Source organism: Homarus americanus, unplaced genomic scaffold, assembly GCF_018991925.1.
Source record: "Homarus americanus isolate GMGI-L3 unplaced genomic scaffold, GMGI_Hamer_2.0 scaffold19117, whole genome shotgun sequence".
In the NCBI taxonomy this organism is placed as follows: Eukaryota; Metazoa; Arthropoda; class Malacostraca; order Decapoda; family Nephropidae; genus Homarus; species Homarus americanus.
The window spans coordinates 2,553,886-2,563,885 of record NW_024754704.1 but is presented as its reverse complement, the minus strand read 5'-3'; the positions used below and the strand labels follow the sequence as shown (position 1 = coordinate 2,563,885).

The following is a 10,000-nucleotide window of genomic DNA, read 5'->3' as shown; positions in this document are numbered from 1 at the left end:
AAGGAAACTCAATTTCAGGTCAATTACGGAGGCGAGGCACTGAAAATGGAGTAATTTATGCCCCACTCCCTCATAATACTCCCTTTCCCTCACCTCCTCCTTCCTGCCCTCACCTCCTTCCCCCCACCTATCACTCCCTCCCTCCTGACCTCTCCGTCTCTCAGGCAGGTGTGTACGTCATGTAAGGCAGGTAAGTACGTCAGGTAAGGCAGGTGTGTACGTCATGTCAGACAGGTGTGAGCATGTCAGGCAGGTGTGTATGTCTTGTCTGGGAGGTGTGTACGTTATGTCAGGCAGGTGTATTTTGTGGTGTGTACGTCAGATCAGGACAGTTTATTATTAGTGACGTTTATTAAAAAAAAAAATATTCTTGGCAAAAAATCTTGTAAAAGTTGAAACGTGTATCAAGTACTTGTGTGTAGGTGCGTTGTGTTGGTGTAGTGGTTGTGTTGGTGTAGGTGCTGTGTTGGTGTAGGTGCGTTGTGTTGGTGTAGGTGCGTTGTGTTGGTGTAACTGAGTTTGTTGGTGTTATGGTGTGTTTTTGTATCTATGTTGATGTGTTTGTGTTGGTGTGTTTGTGTGTTGAAGTTTGTGTGGTTGTACTGGTTCGCCAGGTCACCCCGAGTCGACCCAGCTGTGAATGGTTACAGTACCTACGTCTACAGTTGAGGAAATGAAGGTAATCGAGTATAGTGCCGGGCTGACAGTTTCCCGGGTGTAATGGACAAAATCCCACATATTCACGAAATAATCTTTAATAATTGCAAAGTCATGGTGAAGTTGCAAAATCACTATCAGATTGCTTGCATACACGATATCAACAGAGGCGTGCAAGGAATCTTCAACACAGATCAACATCAAAGGAAGACTATTCGAGTTAGGATCGGCTAATCTCTCACTCTCTCTGTAAACACACAAGCTGCTAAACTTCAATTTCTTCAGAGGGTGGAAACTCAATTACTTCCCCTGTCAAAAAACTGAAAGGAATCATAACGATCTTTCATCTCGACGTTGTCTTTACTGCATGGTGTGTGTGTGTGTGTGTGTGTGTGTGTGTGTGTGTGTGTGTGTGTGTGTGTGTGTGTGTGTGTGTGTGTGTTGTCAGACAGCCCTCATTAAGACTTTTCACTCACACACACACACGAACAACAACAACACGCTCGTTCACAATATAACTCACAACACCGTCCAGAAAAATAGCCTTCAATTCGCCCACATAAAGTCTATTATTTCCCGAGCACCAACACGAGAACCCACACAACTTGTGGTTATTGCGACGTCGTCCTGGTGTTGGTGAAATAATGCTGCAGACGATGATATTTTACTCACATAATTGACTCTCAGCTTAATCCACTTACTCACGACCTAGCTTACCACATAATGCAGTGAGCTGCCGCACATACATACATACATACATACATACATACATACATACATGTAATGGGCCCCTGTCTCATCAACAGAACGTATTATATAAATGGGTCAATACATCTGATATTATATTCAGATTCACCACCCTGTAACTTTCCACTGGCTATGAGGTGACATGTTCAATGCACGTGATAAGGTGTGCCCACGGGAAGCTGCGTCATACTATGCTGAGTAAAGGCATAAGTAGCCGGCTCTTGGCCACCTGAAGCGAGCAGTAGTTTGATATCATTGACTAGAGGAAGACGTTATTTGAGAGCCGCAGTGGATGGCTCCCTTTCCTCGGCGAAACGACGCACCCATACCGTTCTCCCTCGATGGGTCACTACTCATGAGTCGCCACATCAACTTATATCGAAGGACGTGATCATAATACATAAACGCCGTCCCTTTCTATTCACTCATATACAGGAACTTACGGTCGATGTACACCAGAATTATAGATACAATCCTTTTATAATAAAACAAGGAACTACAGTTTGGGTTTCGTTACTTAAACCCAAATAATAAATATATATGAACGGCCTGGTTAATTGGACAATCCAGCCGATTCATACATACATACATACATACAGACATACATACATACATACACTCGAGACATCTGGCAACAAACAGTTATTTTTTGGAGTCATTTCTATCTTATTTTACACATATTCAATTATCTTCCTCACCACCACCACCATCACCAACACTCAATTCCTGACTGTTCTCACCACCACCACCATCACCAACACCACCCTGACGATATCAAATCTACAACCTAAACTAACCCAACCTAGCCTAACCCAACCTAACCTAACCTAACTCAACCTAAACCTAACCTAAACCTAACCTAAACCTAACCTGAGATGAAAAAAAAAATAGTCCATCCCTCAATACAAGGTTAAACTCTCACCACCATTTACAAGGCATTTCAGCCTCCCCACTGACCGAGTGATATCCTTTCCTTACCTTAATTTACAATGTATTCAAGAGGGTTATTTTACGTGTAGTTAAAGAATTACAAGAAGTACAAATAACTTACCTTGAGAAAAAAAAGGTTAATTAGGTTTATACACAGGTGGGATTTTATACACAGGTGGAATATTATACCTTTTAATTTGAAGGATTTTTTTTCTCGTTTTTGTAATAATTATTTTATTTATTTTATGTGATGGTGTTTTGTTTTTCTTTCGTTTTGCTGACTTATATCTTTTTTTTTTTAATTTCTTCTTTTTTCTGCTTTCTCTCTTTTCTTTTCTCTATCTCTACCTCTTCTCTCTCTGGTCTGGATGTGTTAGTCCCACCTCTTGATGTCTTAACCCACCTCCTGACCTCACCTGCTGACGTCCTAACCACCTGACCTCACTTGCTGACGTCCGAAACCACCTCCTGACCCCCACTTGCTGTCCTAACCCACCTCCTGACATCACCTGCTGTCCAAACCCACCTCCTGACATCACCTGCTGTCCTAACCCACCTCCTGACATCACCTGCTGTCCTAACCCACCTCCTGACCTCACTTTCTGACATCCTAACCCATCTCTTGGACATCATCTGCCGTCCTAACCCACCTCTTGACCTTACTACGACGTCCTAACCCACCTGCTGATGTCCTAACCCACCTGCTGACGTCCTAACCCACTTGCTGACGTCCTAGGCCACCTGCTGACGTCCTAGGCCACCTACTCACTTCCTGCGGGAGGGTAGGGGGGGGAAGGAAGGAAGGGGAGGGAGGGAGAAGGGAGGAGGTAACCTGATTCCCCCGGTAACAGCATCTTGTAGTTTCCGTAATTTCGAGGACAATATGATCGTGTGTGTGTGTGTGTGTGTGTGTGTGTGTGTGTGTGTGTGTGTGTTCCATTAGCACACACACACACACAATAAACACTTCAACAAGAGAATATTCCATCACACTGATAAAGTGATATACAGTTTCATTTCACAAGTTGTACCGTAAATGAAGTACAGAAACTAACAGAATATCTCACCATCACCACAACCAAACACATTATAACAACAACAACAACAACAATAACAATAATACTAATACTAATAATAATAATAATAAAACACAAAAAACAAAAACAGCAATAACAATAACAACAAAAACAACAACCAACAACAACAACAACATCCTACATCACAGCCGAACAATGAAAATCAAATCAGTTAAGAAGAAAGCAAAACATAACCAGAAATTAACTAAGAAGTAAAATAATCAACACGAGAAATTATACACCAATGCACAATACTTCTGTCACAATAGATCTGTGGGGTGAGTGAGTGAGTGAGTGAGTGAGTGAGTGAGTGAGTGAGTGAGTCAGGCAAACAGTTAACTGGTGTACATTGAGTTGACTGTTGCAACTGACAGTCTGTGTGTGACCTTTTCTGAAGTGATTTTTAAAGGAGGAAATAATGGTGTAAAGATGAGAGAGAGATTCTAGTTAATGAGAAAGAGAACTATTGCAATATCCCTCTTAGTGAAATACACAACTCATTCAAGTATTAAACGAGTGTACAGACATAAACAGACAAGATCAGTGAGTTTCTGTCTGTCTGTTTGTCTGAATGTCTGTCTCTATCTGTCTGTCTTTATATCTGTCTATCTGTCCGTCAGTTTCTTTGCTCCAGTTCCACTTTTGTCTCACTAGATAGGGAGGGAGGGAAGGAAGGAGGGAGGGAGGGAGGGAGGGAGGGAGGGAGGGGGAGGAGGGAGGGAGGGAGGGAGGGAGGAGGGAGGGAGGGAGGAGGAGGAGGGGAGGGAGGGAGGGAGGAGGAGGAGGGAGGGAGAGGAAGAATAACATTGAGTAAGGTGGAGGAGTTTTGAGTAATGAAACAGGTGAAGGTTATGACACCTGTCGACTCACCTGTCCACACACCTGTCCGCACACCTGTCCATGAAAAGTATCAAGTAACTTTCTATTATTATACAACAATAACAACACCAATCAGAGCCAAGGCCTCGTTCACCGTCAAAAGGAAATCAGCTAATCAAATCGAAGACCGTGTTGACAAGCCCATGATAACAGCCAATAAGATTCCAAGAATAGATATCACCGACGTAACGCCAGCCAATCACCGCCCTGCAGGCCTTGCTGATGAGAGGCAAATCAGTGTGACCAATCAGGCACACGTTGACACCCTAGAAAGATTAATCTGAGTGTGTCAACAATCACAAACCACTCAAGGGTGAGAGGAGGTCGAGGAACCTTACGGGAAACACCTAAGCTACTACACATCACCACACATCACCACACATCATCACCCATCACCAAACACCACCACACGCTACCACATAGCTACAGGCTGAAGGTATGTGGCTACACAGAAAAGAATAACCACGTCAGAGGGCCGTAGTTGGCTGCCTCCAAACTACTTTAACAACTATTGGACGCAGATCACCTCAGTAGCGCACGAGGTCAACTGAACGACGCTGAACATACCTACATGAACCCCCTTTCCCTCACCCTACCCCACACATTCCACCTTCGTGTTGTGAGGGATTGTCAAGAGAGAAAAACATGGCTTGACATTACCGTAGAGTTTCACATCACCTGAGGATACGACACACACACACACACATGGCCTCATCATCTGATCTCCGAAGCATATAGTGGCCTGTATGGTGCGTGTATAATGTATAATGAGCCCACCGTACCACCATCACCATCATGTAAATGAGCCCACCGTAACACACACCACCATGTATAATATAATCCACCATCACCATCATGTATAATGAGCCCACCGTAACACACACCACCATCATGTATTATGTATAATGAGCCCACCGTAACACACACCACCATCATGTATAATGAGACCACCATAACACACACACTACCATGTATAATGTATAATGAGCCCACCGTAACACACATCACCATCATGTATAATGTATAATGAGCCCAGAGTAACACACACTACCATGTATAATGTAATGAGACCACCGTAACACACACCACCGTGTATAATGCATAATGAGTCCACCGTAACACACATCACCATGTATAATGTATAATGAGACCACCGTAACACACCATCATGTATAATGAATAATGAGACCACCATAACACACACTACCATGTATAATAGTCCACCGTAACACACATCACCATGTATAATGTATAATGAGACCACCGTAACACACCACCATCATGTATAATGTATAATGAGACCACCGTAACACAACTACCATGTATAATGTATAATATGAGCCCACCGTAACACACACCACCATGTATAATGTATAATGAGCCCACCGTAACACACACACCATCATGTATAATGTATAATGAGACCACCGTAACACAACTACCATGTATAATGTATAATGAGACCACCGTAACACACACTTCCATCATGTATAATGTATAATGAGACCACCGTAACACAACTACCATGTATAATGTATAATAGCCCACCGTAACACACACCGTGATCATGTATATTGTATAATGAGACCAACATAACACACACTACCATGTATAATGTATAATAGACCACCGTAACACACACACTACCATGTATAATGTATAATGAGCACATACACAACTACCATGTATAATGAGACCACGTAACACACACCACCATGTATAATGTATAATGAGACCACCGTAACACACCACCATATAATGTAATGAGACCACCGTAACACACACTACCATGTATAATGTATAATGAGCCCACCGTAACACACACACCACCATGTATAAGCAGCCCACCGTAACACACATCACCATGTATAATGTATAATGAGACCACCTGTACAACTACCACCATGTATAATGTATAATGAGACCACCGTAACACAACTACCATGTATAAAGTATAATGAGACCACCGCACATTACCATGTATAATGTAGAGCCCACCGTAACACAACTACCATGTATTGAATACATACCACCATGTATAATGCATAATGAGACCACCGTAACACACACCACCATGTATAATGTATAATGAGACCACCGTAACACACACCACCCTGGCAGCCTGACGCCTCGCTCCACAACGGATTCATTTACCAGGAAAATGACACAAGATTTCTGATCTTTTCTCAGATGGCAGCGTCCACCTTCTTCCTTTACCGCCTTCTCAACCTCCATCCCTCCCTCCTCTCTCCCTCCCTCTCCTCTCCTCCCTCCTCTCTCCCTCCATCCCTCCCTCCCTCTCTCCCTCCCTCTCTCCTCCTCCCTCCTTCCATCACCTCCCTCGTGTGATGTCAAAAGGTAAACAAAGTCTAAGCATCAGTTATAACGTTGATATACCGTAGAGCAAATAGGACTCGGTATCTATTAGTATATATTAAAATAGTTAACTCTAGATTATGTAAATGAGGTGAATGGAGGAGGAGCAGGATGATAGAGGAGAAGAAGGAGGGAGGAGAGATAGAATGAAAGGAGAGGAAGGAGGAGGAGGAGGAAGAGGAGGAAGAGGAAGAAGGAGGAAGAATTCAGGGCAGGGCAGATACGTCTCCCTGAGTCACACACACACACACACACTACAATGAGGCGACAGGTGAAATAATGACAGGTGATGAGACGCTGTGAGAGAGAGAGAGAGAAAATCAGGTGTGTCCTAGATAATAAATGGAGCAGAGAAAAAGAAAAAGAGGGAAAAAAAAGATGGTTGGTGGAGATTAAAGAGGAAATTGGGGTGAAGAAATATTTGAAATGAAAGTTAGTTGGTTGAGGAGAAGTGAGCAAGGAGGGAGGAGGGCAGCAGTAGTGGAGGAAGACAGAAATGAAGGAGAACAGGAGGTAGAAAGAAGAAGAAGTGGGCACCCTCTCTCCTCTCCTCTCTCTCTCTCTCTCTCTCTCTCTCTCTCTCTCTCTCTCTCTCTCTCTCTCTCTCTCTCTCTCTCTCTCTTTCCTTCCTATGACTCTTACACTCTCTTCAACGTCTCATCTTCTATATACCTCCTCCTTCCTTCCCTCCCCGATCCTTCCTTCTCCTTTCCTCCTTCTCCCCCTCTCTGTTCCTTCCCCTGTCCCTCATATCATCCTCCCTCCCTCATCGATTCTTCCCCCTCCCTCTCTTCCTCATCTTTCCCCTCCTTTCCCCCCCTCCCTCCTCTCTCCCTCTCCCGACCAGAACATCAAAGAGGGTAAGGTGAGGACGGACAATGGAGTTTTGTAATCCCTCCCCCCCTCACCTTACAGTATCTTTGATGTACCCCCAGGCAGTTATACTCCTCAGTACCTCCATTAGTTTACCACATACACACACACACACACACACACACACACCTGGTACTTACCTGGGCGACGCTAGGGGAGCCACATCCACCTGTCGGGAACAACAACACAGGTAAAGTTATATAAAATTATATAACCTAACCTAACCTGACGTAACCTAACCTAACCTAACCTAACCTAACCTGACGTAACCTAACCTGACGTAACCTAACCTAACCTAACCTAACCTAACCTGACGTAATATAAAAACCAATAATATTTAAACCAATAAAAACCCAATATTTTCTCAACATAACTAAAAAAAAAAAAAGTTACTTCTATAGAACATTTTAAGTATATGCTAATGAGGACGTATTCTGATTTACACACATTTATACACATTTATACACATTCATACACATTCATACACATTCATACACATTTATACACATTCATACACATTCATACACATTTATACACATTCACACACATTCATACACATTTATACACATTCATACACATTCATACACATTTATACACATTTATACAGTAATAATGAAAAGAATAATCATAATATTCTTCAACAACGCGAAAAAAATAAAACTGAAATAATAATAATAATCAAAGTTTTGCCTCAGAGAAATAATAAGAAAGTCAGTTTGTTATTCTGGTTATAATTCCGTTCTTACATGACACGGTAGTAAGGGTTTAGAAAAAATTTAGCAGGTTCAGAATAATCTCTCTCTCTCTCTCTCTCTCTCTCTCTCTCTCTCTCTCTCTCTCTCTTTCTTGGACTTACGTAAATATTCCTTGTGTAAACCTGATGTAGTATTAATAAATACAACGATTATTATTATTATTATTGTTGTTGTTGTGGTTATTGTTGTTGTTGTGGTTGTTGTTGTTGTTGTTATTGTTATTGTTGTTGTTATTGTTATTGTTGTTATGGTTGTTATTGTTATTACTTCCGTGTTCATAAAGGCACACACACATATAACCCCGGTATAATGAACCAGGGACTGACGTACGTGAATGTTCTTTTAATGTATAAAGTTACTGAAGGTTGCCAAGGTTACGATAATTACCTGACACGTACACTAGAGCCACCTGCCACCCCCCCCCCCTCCCTCCAACCTCGATAGCTTTTAAAGGCATATAAACTGGGGGGTGGAGAGAGTGAAGGAGGAAGGAGGGAGGGTAGAAAGGGAGAGGGTCGGTCCAGTTCCTTACCCTTTACTACCTCTGGATTTAACTTCTCCCCCCCACCCCCTCCCCCCCCTACCACTCCCCCATCCCCCCTCCCCCTCATCCCCCCTCCACGTTAATAGTCGAAAATAATATCACGGAATCAGAGTAAAAACTTTCGAGTCATATTCTGTCATATTTAAGACCCCAGTTAAGTCTTAGTTCACAGTAAGACCTCTCATTTGGCGTCCTCATAAGCGTCGCCGTGAGGTCTTTGGATTACACCTGGCCTGACAGTTCATATACCTGTGCGTCACGACCGGGTAATATAAAAAAAAATATAAAAAATAAATAAATAGCTTTTTGTCAGCACCAATCAGTATGGACCTCTGAGACAAGACACCAGGCTCTCTCTCTCTCTCTCTCTCTCTCTCTCTCTCTCTCTCTCTCTCTCTCTCTCTCTCTCTCTCTCTCTATTCTCTCAAGTTTTAAGTCTGTCTCTCTGTCTGTCTAAAAGGAGAATTAACCAAAATATATAAAATAAATTCTGACATAATACCCGGCTGTGGTGGCTTCAGAAAAATACCTCCACGCTTGGCACTGAGAATTTATTAGGTGGAGGAAAATTAGATTATGAAATATGATTAAGTTAGTAGGTGATAAATTCCCAGGTTAAGTGAGAAATGACATCTGTCGGGAGTTATTAAATACCTTCAGGCTCAGAATTAGGAATTAACACGCCAAAAGAATTAAAGGAGAATTTATATTATATTCAAAGACTTAAAATACTGAATCCACTTCTATATCTCGCGATTTACTTTATATTTTCATGTGCGAGTTTATGTTATGCTCACTCAGGGGCCTAAAACACGGGTCCATCTTGGTCAGTGTTTATGCTCACTAGGGCCTAAAACACGGGTCCATCTTGGTCAGTGTTTATGCTCACCAGGGGCCTAAACACGAGTCCATCTTGTCAGTGTTTATGCTCAATTAGGGCCTAAACACGGGCCTCCATCTTTGGCTCAGTGTTTATGCTCACTCAGGGGCCTAAAACAAGCGTCCATCTTGGTCAGTGTTTATGCTCACTCAGGGGCCAAAAACAAGGGTCCATCTTGGTCAGTGTTTATGCTCACTCAGGGGCCTAAGACACGGGTCCATCTTGGTCAGTGTTTATGCTCACTCAGGGGCGTTAGTGGTAAGTTTTTCTCGGTCACCAACAC

The 10,000-nt window shown here is 42.6% G+C and overlaps 1 protein-coding gene across 1 annotated transcript in view; it reads right to left on the bottom strand.

Moving 5' to 3' along the window:
• Positions 1 to 7,724, bottom strand: part of LOC121855952 (probable G-protein coupled receptor CG31760) — a 76,919-nt gene extending 69,195 nt beyond the window's left edge. The window contains 1 exon segment of the mRNA XM_042351171.1: positions 7,679 to 7,724. The gene's annotated coding sequence lies outside the window, so the exon portion shown is untranslated.
• Positions 7,725 to 10,000: the final 2,276 nt, after the last annotated feature.